This window comes from Tursiops truncatus, chromosome X (assembly GCF_011762595.2).
Source record: "Tursiops truncatus isolate mTurTru1 chromosome X, mTurTru1.mat.Y, whole genome shotgun sequence".
NCBI lineage: Eukaryota > Metazoa > Chordata > Mammalia > Artiodactyla > Delphinidae > Tursiops > Tursiops truncatus.
The window spans coordinates 12,695,733-12,710,075 of record NC_047055.1 but is presented as its reverse complement, the minus strand read 5'-3'; the positions used below and the strand labels follow the sequence as shown (position 1 = coordinate 12,710,075).

The 14,343-nt window shown below is 46.0% G+C and overlaps 1 protein-coding gene across 4 annotated transcripts in view; it reads right to left on the bottom strand.

The window, feature by feature from the left end:
- The window catches only part of FGF13 (fibroblast growth factor 13), a 525,768-nt gene that overhangs the window by 210,501 nt on the left and 300,924 nt on the right, over positions 1-14,343 (bottom strand). The window lies entirely within an intron of this gene.

The window sequence follows — 14,343 nt, the reverse complement described above, 5'->3', positions numbered from 1 at the left end:
CACTAGCCAGTTTTGTTGCAGTGAGTCAAAGCAAGCTCTCTTCTTATTAATACCCTTCAAGGTCAACGTCTTGGGTTGGTGAGAACAGGTGTCTTGGCCCTGAAGCCAGTCTGTGATGCTGTATCTCACCCTCAAGGTCACCCAGAGCCACTGCAAACTTCACATGTGCCCCAACTTGAACCACAGTGCAGTCCAAGCTCATGGTCACAAAACAAAATGGTACCAAGAATTCATCGGGAACCTTGTTGGTGACTGGCTCAATAAATACACTAGTCCTTCTTTTATGACATCACAAAAAAAGGAGGTTTGCATTACATTTTCCAGAAATTGCTCCCTTGAACCCTGTAATTGAGGGGCTCCCCACCCTAGCTACAGAATCAGGACCACGCAGGGAGCTTTCATAACATGCCCATGCCCGGGCCCCACCTCCAGAAATTCTCTTTTAATTGGTCTTGCAGCGGGGTGTGGACCTTGGTAGTCAAGCTCCCCAGGTGGTTCTAAGGTGCAGCTAGGGTGGAACCAGTGTGTCTAATCAAAGGAGCAAGAGAAAAATTAAGGCCGCAAATGTAAGCACAATTAACTGCAAAGATGTTTTCCTGAACAAAGAAGGAGGCGCTCTAGGAGATACTACAACTTCAGAGTTCTAAGCCCCTTAATTAAATATGGAATACAAATGGCTCTCTCAAGGAGGAAGGTTTAAAAGCCTAAGGGAATGAAAAACGAGGTACTGGCAAAGGCGTCATAATCCACCAGTCCTGGTTCAAATCCCACTTCTAATCCCAAACTCCCAGTTCTCCCCTCCCCCACCTCCCTCTCTCTCGGCAACCACAAGTCTGCTTGGGATTAGCAGATGTAAACTATTATATACAGTATGGAGAAACAACAAGGTCCTACTGCACAACGCAGGGAAACATTCAATATCCGGTGATAAACCATAATGGAAAAGAATATGAAAACACAGTGTCTATATGTGAATAACTCAGTCACTTGGCTGTACAGCAGAGATTGCCAGAGCATTGTAAATCAACTCTACTTCGATTAAAAAAACAATCAATTTTTAAAAAAAAATCCCAGTTCTGAGACCGAAAGTGGTCTCGACAGTGTGACCTTGGGCAAGTCCTGTCTCCTCTTTGAACCCATAAAATAGTCTGATAGCTATTTTGAAGTCAGGACCCTGGACCAGCAGCATGGGTATCGCCTGGGAGCTTGTTAGACATGCCGCCCCGCATCCCTGCCAAGTCTAGACCCACAGAGTCAGAATCTGTATTTTCACAAGGTTCTGAGGGGACTGCTAGTCATATTAAAGACTGAAATACGCCTAGAACAGTGGCTGGCAGATGGTCATGCAGTCGGCCCTCAGTATGGGTTCATTCCCTTTTCCCTTGAGGCCAAACAACTATTTGGGTGGCAATTAAATGTATATTCCTGGAAACCCAGCCACAGGGTAGAAAAAGGAGCACTGAACTTGGGAGACCTCTGCCACCTACTGCATAACCTTGGGCCCGTCAATTTCCCACCTTTTACAGACGATCCAACTGAATCAGAGTTTAACTCCTAACAAGGTTGTTTTTAAAATTAAAAGAGATACTTGGATGGAACCATCCAGCACAATGTCTAGCCTTTGATAGTTACTCCACATGTACTAAGTACTCCCTAAGCATTAACGGAGGCTGAATCCTATTTAACATGAAAGTGACTTTCTCAAGAAAACAAATGCCAACCACCTACTTTCTAGCTGGTCCAGACTACTTTCTAGCTGGTCCAGACAAGGCTTCACACGGCCCTCATGTTAGTTTTCTAACCAAAGTATGGAGAATGACCCACAGGAGAAAAAGACGGCTGTACTGCTCAAAGAGTAATAAACTGACTGACAAATGGTATTTCTTCGAGAATGCCATCTGGAATTTCTTGAAAATGTTTCATTATGACTGGCTTCACTGAAAAGTTTTATTTGGTCTCACTTATTTTGTTTTTTTAATACAGAGTGCTTCTGGCCACGATGTCCTAGGGGCTGAAATATCTGGGCAGCCTTTAAAGATTACTTATAGATTGATTCTAGGTATGGCTTTTCCACCAAATTTTGCCTCTTCCTCCGTGCATAATGATGGAAGCCACTGGCACCATTTTGTAAGCGGCCTTTGTCTTCAGACACAGTAAACTAAGGGGACTGCCCGCAGCATGCTGTTCCAGCCAGCTCTGCTGTGTGTGTGTGTGTGTGTGTGTGTGTGTGTGTGTGTGTGTGGTGTGTGTGGTGTGTGTGTGTGTGTGTGTGTGTGTGTGTGTGTGTGTGTGTGTCTGAGGCTAGAGACATGCCTTTGTCTTTAATAACTATTAGTACAGGAGCTCCGGTTAGGCTCACAAAATGATGTCATAGCTACTCACAGAAACGTTCTCGCCTGAAATCTTTGATCTTAAGACCTTTCTTGGGCAACATCACAGGCTAAATTGCTATAGAAAGCCTATTTTCTCCTATCAATCTTTTCCATTTTTAGAGCATTAAATCTCAGAGGAATGAGGTTTCGTCACCTACATACTAGAGAGTGCACCCTCAAGCATTACACCCGTCTTTCTAGAAAATGTGTTCATTGTCACCATACTTCTTCACATGGACGGCATGCTAGAAGAGGCCTGCAATACGCATGATCACTATTTCCTTCACTTTTTTTTTTTTTTTTTTTGCGGTACGCGGGCCTCTCAACTGTTGTGGCCTCTCCCGTTGTGGAGCACAGGCTCCAACACGCAGGCTCAGCGGCCATGGCTCACGGGCCCAGCCGCTCCGCGGCACGTGGGATCTTCCCGGACCAGGGCACGAACCCGCATCCCCTGCATCGGCAGGCGGACTCTCAACCACTGCGCCACCAGGGAAGCCCTCCTTCACATTTTTATTTCATGTTTTGAAAGCTAAGCTCTAATACAAATCTCATGGTTGCTCCAAATCTCCTGAGATGTCTCGAGAGCCCAGGAAACCCCACCTCATAGGCTCTGCTGACAGCCAGAAATTTCTCAGTCCTGGTGACAGTGACTGGAAAATTATATTGTAATGTTGCTTAAAAATTATATGACTGGGGCTTCCCTGGTAGCGCAGTGGTTGAGAGTCCGCCTGCCGATGCAGGGCACACGAGTTCGTGCCCCGGTCTGGGAGGATCCCACATGCCGTGTAGCGGCTGGGCCCGTGAGCCATGTGCGCGTCCGGAGCCTGTGCTCCGCAACGGGAGAGGCCACAACAGTGAGGCCCGCGTACCACACACACACAAAAAAAATTATATGATTGGGAGAGTGATCAGTACCATCAAAGTCACCTCTACATCTCCATGTCCCCCCAAAAAGGTATCTAAGCAGCAAACTCATTTTACTTTATCAGTTACGAAATACTACCCTCACTTTCAAGCAAGCAGAGTTCTCTTACTTCCTCTTCCTGCCACTGTTCCATGAGCATATGTGCTTCTATCACTTACTGATGTGTCCTTCCAGCCCCAGCGACATTGAAGAAAGTTCACTCAAGTACATTAGCAGCCCATCTTGACTAAACTTTTGGGAGGAACCATGAAGTAAATACCAATATATGGGCTGATCTATAAAAACCCTTTCTCAAAAACTATAAAGTATGCATGTGTCATTGTGGCTTTGTGCTACCTGGCATTCAACATAGTATGGCTGTGTGAGTGGATTGAGAAGCAGTAAAGGGGGAAAGAAGGCCCCAGAAAAGAGAGGGGAGAAGGCTCTTTCAACTGATCAGGACGTGAGCCCTGGCATGTCTTACTTCATTTAAACGATGCTCTGGTTAAATCTTTCCCTCCCTAGTTAATCGCAAGCTGCACTCAAGCTCATCAGAAGACATTTAGTTCAAAACATGATACAAATGAACTTATTTACAAAACAGAAACAGACTCACAGACTTAGAGACGCAACTTACGGTTACCAGGCAGGAACTGGGGGGGATAGACTGGGAGGTTGGGATTGACATGTACACACTGCTATACTTAAAATAGACAACCAACAAGGACCTACTGTATAGCATAGGGAACTCTGCTCAATATTCCATAATAACCTAAAAGGGAAAAGAACTTGAAAAAGAATAGATACATGTATATGTATAACTGAATGACCTTGCTGTACACCTGAAACTAACACAACATTGTTAATCAACTACACTCCAATATAAAATAAAAATGTTTAAAAAAAGGCAGTTTGGGGGCTTCCCTGGTGGCGCAGTGGTTGAGAATCTGTCTGCCGATGCAGGGGACACGGGTTCGAGCCCTGGTCTGGGAAGATCCCACATCCCGCGGAGCAGCTAGGCCCGTGAGCCACAACTACTGAGCCTGCGCGTCTGGAGCCTGTGCTCCGCAACAAGAGAGGCCGCGACAGTGAGAGGCCCACGCGCCGCGATGAAGAGTGGCCCCTGCTCGCCACAACTAGAGAAAGCCCTCGCACAGAAACGAAGATCCAACACAGCCCAAAATAAACAAATAAATAAATAAATTAGGGGGGAAAAAAAAGGCAGTTAGTTCAATTTGGCCACAACATCAAATTCATTTATATGCAAGCTCAAATGGTCTTCAAAACCTCCAGGAAATGCAGTTCTCACCTATATTCTGTGAAAGAATTCTTCCCCCTTAAGATAGTTAAAAGAGTTGAACTTTTTAGCTAATGAAAAGCTTTAGAACAAAATTCCCAATTACAACAGCTGAAATCCAGAAAAGAATTCTCAAACAGAAATATTCCAGTAAAATGAGTGCTGTTCTCTGCACTCAGGCCTGAAACAGTTTCTAACTCCTCATTCAATAAACAGAGCTGGTGTTTCTGCTGAGCAGGCCTGTCCCTGCAGGGATCACAGATGGAAGAATATAGTGCGCCAGGTTAGAACCTACTCTAAATTGTTTTTGAAAAATTTCAAAGCTAATGGTATTTGCGTTTGTTTACTCTTGGCAGCATTTCTGTTCAAGAAAAGAGGCATTATGAATGTTTGAAAAGCCTCGAGCCATTAAGTGTCCTTAAAATAGCATTTAATGATTTAGGCGTAAATGAATCATGAACACTTAAATAAAACTTCTCCCTCATTCCCTACAAACCCAGCTGGTTAAGTGAGGTTTTAGCAAAAGAGCACTCCTTAATCCTATTAAAGGTAAGGTCTTCTGAGGTGGGTTCAAAGCTGGATTTGGTGCTCCCGTTTAGGACACTAGGAATAGTCACATTTTTTTTTAAAGAAGTTATTACAAAATTGCAAAGTTGCATTTTCTTCTTTTTATTGAAGTATAGTTGATTTACAATATTGTGTTAATTTCTGCTGTAGAGCAAAGAGATTCAGTTATATTTATATATTCCTTTTCATATTCTTTTCCATTACGGTTTATCACAGGATATTGAATACAGTTCCCTGTGCTATACAGTAGGACCTTGTTGTTCATCCATTCGATACTCACATTATATTTTTGAAAGGAGTGAAGTAGAGTGCCTGGTGTGTATACACACTTTCACATATTTCCAATATCCACGACAATCCCATAAGGCAGGTGTCATTATTGTCCCCTGTTGGCACAGAGGAACCTGAATGTCAGAGAGGCTAAGAAACAAATCCAGAGGAACCCAGCATCAAGATGAAAGCTGGGATTCAAACCCAGGTCTTCATGTCTCCAGAGCCTTTACTCTTACTCACTATGCCGTATCTTACACTTGATTTTATATCCATGGTAGGCAGAACAATAGCCCCTCAAAGATGCCCACACCCTAGTCCCTGGAACCTGTGCATATGTTACCTGAAGGTTACAGATGTCATGAGGGTTACTAATAAGCTGACCGTTACAAGGATTATCCAGGTGGGTGCAATGTAATCATATGAGCTCTTAAAATCAAAAGAGAGAAGTCTCGGTCACAGAGGTGAGAAGGAAGCAGAGACAGGCCAGAGTAAAAGTGTGAAAGGACTCAACAGGATGTTGCTGGCTTTAAACACTGGCCTGAAGGAGGCCAGGACCAAGGAATACACGAAGCTTCTAGCAGCTGGGAACAGTCCTCAGTTGACAGCTAGCAAGGGGACAGGGATCTCTGTCCTACCAGGAACTGATAGCGCTAACAACCAAAATGAGAAGGGAATAGATCCTCCTTTAGAGCCTCCAGAAGGAAATACAGCCAAGCCAAGCCACGCCAAGACTAAGGTCTTAGCTTGGTGCGATGCGTGTCTGACTTCTGACCTCCAGGACTGTAAGGTAATACATTTGCATTGCTTAAGCCACCTAGATTGTGGTATTTTGTTAGGGCAGCAGAAAACTAATACAATATACAATGCTTAATGCTGAAAACCTAACTAGGTTCTACAGCTCATAAGCCTTCAACAGGTAATTTAATAACAATAATCAAATATCATTATGTAGAACTGACATATCTTCATCATCTTCAGCCTCAGAAGAAAACACATGCACAAAGATGCTTCCTTTGGCCTTTTTATTTTCCACTGCCTCTCATAATACTACCTTTCAATATTCTTTCAACAAGTATTTATTGGGAATATACCAGGCACTATTCAATGTATACAGTATACAGGAAAAAAAATGGAGAGAAAAACCCTCGCCCTCATGGAGTTTATACATTTGGAGTGGAGCTGAGGGGTAAAGAGAGAGTAAATAAATCAGGAAGATGAGACTTCCAAGGGTCTCTGAGTCACTCAAGGGAAGGCAGGGGCTCGGAATTGCCGCTAGACCCATGTACGTAAGAAATAAACTTTTACAAGTTAAGCTCCTGCCACGTCAGTTAGCTTCCCTTTAGGGCAAGGCAAGGAGACGTCAGAGCAGAGGCCTGAGTGAAGCGCCATGGCGATATCCAGGAGACAAGTGTTCCCAGCAGAGGGATCAAAAATGCTCAGATCCTGAGGGAAGAGTAGGACTCGCTGTTTTGTGTATTTTTTTTTTTAAGAAAATGAAGAAAGCCAATGTGGCTGGAAGTCAAAGACTGAAGGGGAGAGTGGGAGGAGGTGAGGTCAGAAAAGCAACAGGAAGCCTGCTCACTAGGCCGTGTTAATACCTCTGGCTTCAATTCTGAGTGGTGGGGAACCACTGGATGGATTCAGGCAGGAGAGTGATGGGATCTGGCTCATGTGATCCACAGCTCATTCTTGCCACTATATAAAGAACAGACTTCAGAGGAGAAGGACAGAAGTAGAGAAACTGGTTAGGAGGCCACTGCTACGATGCAGGCAAGGGTTGACTTGGTGGTATAGGCAGGAAGAAGTGGTTTTATTCTGGGTACATACTCTAGGAATATAAACTTTTATGAACAGAAGTATAATGGCTAACATCATGCAGCATCTAACAATGCTGCTTAATATAGATACCCTTCGAAAATGGTAATTCCAGGGAATATACACTTCCCAGAGGGGAAAGTCTCTCCTTTCAGCCTAGGAGAGAAGTCTCCTCACACTTAGCTCTCTCCTGCGCCATGTCATTGTACTAAATGTGCCGACACAGCCTGGGACCCAGCAAACGTTCACACAGCAGGAAAGTATTAATGGCAGCGATGGAGATGAGGATGGGCAGTTTGCAAAACAACATCCTTGAGAAATCGATTATTTTGATCCTTTACACCGTTCTTGTTTCTCTTCCATCAACCTATTTTCTTCTGTCATTATGTCAAAGATTCCACCAAACCAATCTAACACTTCAAGTGCTAGTGGGAGAGGGGAAGGGTGGGAAACAACCTTAGAACCGAAGCGCCTGGACACCTAGCCCAGCCTAGCAGCCAGTTAGTCCCTTTGACGTGCCTCCAGTATTTGCATTAATTAGACTCATACAGAGAAACCCAGTCATTTGAAGAGGGTCTGTTGGCACCATCAAGAAATTGAAACACGCCACACTGCACAAGCTTGAAAAATGTCAGCTGGGGCCTGGAAACATTTCCCAGTTCTCATACCAGAGAGGGCCTTCTGCTTCCTTCCTAATGGAGAGTTAAGTGGAGTTCGAGATTGCACCAAAGAAAGCCAGGGCAAAATGTTCCACATAAATCCTCTCCCAGCCAATTAGGCATTTAGTTGCTGAGTGGTGGAAGAGGTAGAGGTCCTATGAAATGCAGAACTGCAATCGGTAACCTTCCACAGATATCTAGAGAGCAATTCTTTCTTCTTTCCTCTCCCAATGTCTCTATCTAACACTTGTTTAACTGACAACTTCTCAAAGACAAGCTCAGGGCATGTGAGATAGTCTCAGAAGCTTGAGACATCACCTCTGAGGCAGTCAGTCCCTAGTTGGCAAAGAGATCCTCAGGTCAAGCTATGGCAACCTGGAAAAAACATTTTGGGCTGAGAGCAGGGTGGGTCCCAGTCGGATGTAGGAAGCAGCAATGATGGACTGAACCACAGGGTACTGTGGATTGCCAGCCTTTTCCTGCAGGCTGTTTTAGACTTTCCTCTGTTCTACATGGAACTTTGGGAGCCCCTTCTGATGAGCACAAGAGGAACATGGCTTTTATGCTGACATCCATATTTAGGGTGATTGGAAATAACGGAGGAAGTGGCAAAGTGAAGCAGAAGAGGCAGTAAGAATGCCGAGCTGGGAATCTCCAGCCAGGGGAGGCCTCCTGCCTCTGCTCCTGGCTTCATCTTTGCCTCTTTGCCCCTGAGCAAGTCCAGTTTACTTTTCTTCCCCCAGAAGCTCGCCAGAAGCATACTGCTGTGAGCAAACTTGTAACACGCCCCAGCAATGGCTGCAGGAAACAGGCTGAGGAAGGCCCCTCAGCTCACGGGGTAAAGCAGGAGCTCTTTGAGTCCTGTTGCCATGATAATTGGATTAGCCCCGCTTGTCAGGGAGAAGGGCCTGTGATTATTGAAGAGTACTGTAATGGTTAATTTTATGTGTCTCCTTGACTGGGCCATAGGGTGCCCAGATATTTGGTCAGACATTATTGTGACGACAGCAGCTACTGCTTCCTGAATGCTTATTAGGTCCCAGGCACTCTTCTTATGTGATCATTTTTATCAATGTGTCTTGCCAGATTGCTAGATTTGGAAAAGCCCATACATACATTAACCAAAAAAAAAAAAGAAAAGAAAAGAAAGAGAAAAAAATCAAAAGGCAGACCCATTCCGAGATCGCAGGACATGAGCTGCCCACCTTCATGTCCCAGTCTGTCTCCTTCCTCCCAACTGATGACCCACTATTTTACTTCCTCTTTTTCCATATCTGAAACTGATCTAGCCCAACCATAAATCTAACAATTGTGGGTTTCAGTGTTTTCTCCATCATTCTGCTCTGCATGTGTCCCCAGTGCCCTGGGCAAGTACATTGGGTCTGTGGAGTTGGAACCTTTCCTCCAACTCTTTCAGTGTTATGACAGAGTGAATTTTTAGTTGATGGGAAGATATTTTGTATTTCATTCCATATTTTATAACCATGTGTTTATACACACTGGAAAAGGTTAAATTCAACACTTCAACATAATTCTGTGCTCTCCTTGCTCAGAGGTGATTATCCTAAATGAAATTTGTCAATAATCAGCATCATTTCTCTTGCGTGCTATCAAAATGTTTTAATGCAGTGAGTGAAAAACAGAGTGTTGTTATCATGATTATACAGACGAGACGCAAACTCAATACCATGTGTGACCAGGAGACTAGTAACCAGCTCGATGTGTTTAGCATTTCAGTTCCGAAAGTACATTTTCATATAGTCCTTCATTTTTATTTAATTTTGATCTACCTAACGACTCTGTGAAATAAACAAGGCCAGCATTGATATTATCCTGATTGCTATAAGGAGGGAAGCTGAGGCTCTAGGAGTTATGTGCTTAAGGTTACCCAGAAAATATATGCTAGAATTAGGAACACAACCAGGTCCCTGATCCTAAAGCCGGCATCTAATACACAGATACATTTCTTAGGTTCAATAAGCTCATTAGCATACCCATTTATTCAGCATCTACTGCACATCAGATCTGTGCTAGACTCTGAGACATACAGAGATGAGCAAGCCAATGAATGTTTACATGAGGTTAACAGGTGCATGAATCGATCTCAGCTTCTTTTCGTCTCGTCTTACGCAGCTCTTCAGAAGGAGAAGGTGTATGTGCGCGGGGTATGTTGATGTGATAAGAGACATTTCTTTCCTTGAGGTACCACGCTAGACACCATGCATGCACGTGTACAAGCAGAAAACCTTGTGACCTAGGCCCACTGTGGGCCGGTGGCAGACACAGACGCAACCCTGCAAGGAAACACCCTTAGACAGGGATTATTCAATTAAGGTTTGCCAGCACTGGCCCTTGAGAGCAAGTTCCTCCAGACAACTTTTTAAATTTTCCTTCTTGAATTGGAATTCAGAAATAACAACAACAAAAAGAGTAGAAGGGGTCCCCCCCAAAACAGGCTGAACTATACTTCCAGGGGGAAACACAAAGATGTCATCAGTACTTGCTCATACTCAGCTGCTGGAGGAGATGGTAGTACTTTTCCTCATTGAATTAAAAGGAAACAAACCCCTAATTTTTTCCATGTTTTGGCAAGAAAATTATAAGTAGCTGTGCCCCCTGGGTTTGGCATGAATCTAAACACAGGCGGGCGTCTGTAACCCCAACGTGGGAATGCTGTCACGCGGTGGCACACGCGTCACTCAGCATTTGGGGTGGGAGGGGCGGTGGGAGGCCTCCTGAGCTCGATGCCCTACAGGACCGCCCAAGCCCAGGCGGGTGGTTTACAAAGGCTGTTTTGCCCAGGCCAGGCTTCCTTTCTCCTGCTGGATGGGGCCTAGTGCCAACCTGCAGGTGCCCTGGAAACAACGTAGAGGAGGGTTGGGCTTCTCTCACACACCCCGTTTCACCTCAGGGCCTGTAGTGACTCAGCTCGGCCACTTCATACACAACACGGGTAAACGTGAGGTGAGGGTTTCAGGCCCTGCCTGGCCAAGCATGTTACCCAGGCACAACCCCAGGCATAAGGAGAATGGAGTGAGGGAGGGCAGATGACTCCACGGGAGCCAGCCCCACCACTGGAAACAGAGGCCGTACAGTGTCTGCGAAAGCCTGTCAGCTTCCCTCCTTCTGCACTTCCGGCGAGTCCCCCTATCTTGGGCGTGATCAGCCACAAAGACAGCCCATTAACGTCATACGGAACAAGGTCCCTAGAAACTTTCCTACCGGACCCAGAATAGGGGCTCGGTCAACGCCGGTAACTGAATTGCTTCCCTTTGGCCATCTTTAAAATAATGGCAAGAGAGGACCCTGCCCCCTTGGATGCTCTGAATCATTGAGAAAGTTCTATTTTCTTCTACAGAAGAAAAAGTAAAAGCCACAGCCAACCAGCTTCTCCATAGGACAGAGGTTTACCCTACCCCCCACCCCATTTCAGCACCTGCCCCCCCCCCCCCCCCCCCCCGTCTAAAACTTTTACCTTGCGGTTGAACTGAAAGCGAGCTGATCCAAACATACTGAGGAGGGTTGGGAGGTCTGTCTGTTTATCTGTTTGTTTTCTTACGCCAAATCCTGGGGGAGTAGTCGGAGCAGAGGCAGCCCTGAGACCAGTTCTCTGGAGTCTGCATCAGCATCCTACACAGCAGAGCATGGCGCTCACTGATGACGTGTCTCAGAACTAACCAATCAGGAGCCAAGGCAATAAACCAGAGCGACAAATATGCTGCCAGATAATGGAGCTGGAGAAGGGCATGAGTGGCTGTGCAAGTGATGTAAAATGAGGCCCAGGAACAACCCAGAATTCAGAAGCTCAAGGCTTACAGAAGCACTCCGCGGGAAGCACAGGCAGCCACTAGGAGGCTTTAACGAGGAGAGCACGTTACTTGGAGAAAACAAAGATCTGGCTTGACTAAAACGGAGAGAGGCACTGGCATCCCCATGTCACCAGGCAGTAGAATGACCATTTAAGAGAATGCCAAAAATAAGTCATTGCCTTTTCATAACACTGGAAAGGCACAGCAGTTAGAAGACCTGCGGTCTGTCTCTGACTCTGTGGCTCACTAGCTTTTGTGATCTTGTTGAGTCACTTAAGTCTCCGAATCTTTACCGCTTCATTTGCAAAGTGGGAACAACTGTACCTCCTCTGCCTACTCCACAGGGTAGTATTAACTAAGGTGTCAGAGAGGGCAGCTGACACCAGCTGAACGACTCTAGGTGAATATGTTGGGGGAAGACTGAGCTGGGCAAAGGGGCCTGAATACATGGGGATCCGGTTAGAGCTAGTGTCTGGCTGAGACCACAGCCTTGCTTGGTTCGCGCCCTCCCCTGACCTCTCCTGCCTACTCCCTTCTCCCCCAAAGAATCCCTGTCCCAGGATTTGCTTCTAGGGAAGCAAACTTAAGACAACCAACTTTCAACAACGCAATTAAAAAAAACTAATATACGCTATTTTTCTCCTCAAAGGTCGACTTTGGGCTATATTTGATTGAACTAGGCACCCCAGATGGTGAGGCAGGTCATTCAAGCCAGTCTCCACTGCCTTCCGTTGTCTTCAGGAGTCAGGAGAGAGATCTGTGAGCTAGATGGCACTACAGGTGACATTACTGATACCTGGGCCTGTCTCTCTAATTCTGTTCCTCAGCAGAGGAGAGCATTTTCACTAGGGTCTGGATGGATCTGTGTTACAGAGATCCCAAAGAATCCCGAAGTATCTTACACAATGTGACTTGCACTGGCCTCAGACCTTAGGAGTGGCTCTGTGAAAGGGGGACCAAATGTCCTCAGGACCACGGGCAAATCCTATGTTGAGAGCAGGGAGTGGGGAACCTCAGAGTCGGAGAGGCCCTTCAAGAACTTGGCTTTGTTCATTCACAGCCCAAGCAAGAGACAGCCTTCAGTTGGAGTTTTCTCACACTCACTGCTAAAAGTCATACTTATAACCAGACACTTGTTACCCAAAACAGTCGTTCTCTAAACCTTGGCCCTGATAACCAAGTCAGTTTTGCCCACACTAGTGAGAAATGGGGAAAAGGCAAATTTATCGCCTGCTAGTTTTGAGATGGGTGCAGATTTTCCAGCCACAGCTTCTTTCCCGTTCCTAAAGTAGATGACAGGAAGAAGAGGCTGCAGTTAGACAAAAGATGTGCAAAACACTGCCGTTTCTCACGAAAGGACTATATTCTATACTATACTATATCCACTCACACATAATTGCCAGACTGCAGGAAGTCAATATGTACTGACTAGGATTCCAAGTAACTAGAGTGAGGCATCGAAAGGGACCCTCCTGTGGATTCACTCAGCCATGTAAAAGCAAGTCAGTCATTGTAACACAATCCCATCAAGACCCTAGTGAAAACGCCCTCCTCCGCTGAGGAGCAGAATTAGAGAGACAGGCCCAGATGTCAATAATGTCACCTCTAGTGCCATCTAGCTCACAGGTCTCTCTCCTGACTCCTAAAGAAAATGGAAGGCAGTGGAGACTGGCTTGAAAGATCTGCCTCACCGTCCGGGGTGCCCACTTCAATAAAATACAACACAAAGTCGAACTCTGAGGAGAAGAATAGAGCATAGTAACTTTCTGAAATTATGTTGCTGAAAGTTGGTTGTTTTCGGTTCGGTTCCCTGGAAGCAGAGCCTGAGACAGGGATTCTCTGGGGGGAGAAGGGAGTAGGCAGGAGAGGGCAGGGGAGGGCCCTAAGCAAGGCTGTGGTCTCAGCCAGAGACTAGCTCTAACTTGATCCCGCAAGGTGTCCTGGACCACAAATGGCACCATGGGGTTGGTCCCACCTTCAGGCAAAGGGGTTGAAAGTGTCATTGGCTGTGGGCTGCCCCCAGGGACGAGGACGCAACACCCCTTGGGCGAGAGGCCTCCTGCTACAGAGAAGGGGGCAACTATGAGCCTCAGCAACCAACACTCCCAGCAGCGTAGGGAGAGGTACACACGGCTGGTAAAGGGAATGTGGGCAGGGCACCAACAGTGTCCACTACACCTGCCAAACATCAACCAGATACCTGGTCAACAAAGCTTCTTACCGTGGGCCAGCCAGCTCCCTGGCGACCTGTCTATCCTCACCTCACATCCCTCTCCCCCTCGCTCACCCCATGCCCACCACATTGGTCCCTGCCCGTGCTCTCATCTTAGGGTCTCTGCACTCACTCTTCCCTCTGCCCGGAGCGCTCTGTGTGCACATATCATCTTCCCACTTGAGCCTTCTCTAGCCGTCCCCCTCTGCACACACCCACACACCTGAGCACCCCTATCCCTCTTCCTTGCTTTATTTTTCTCCACAGCACTTATCACCATCTGACATAACGTGTTTTATTTATATTTATTGTCTCTTCTTCCCCCCTTGAATGTCAGCTCCAACAAGGCAGGAATTTTTGTCTTTTTTTTTTTTTTACTCACTGCTGTATCTCCAGTGCTAGAACAATGCCTGGCTCATTAAATATTTGTTGAAT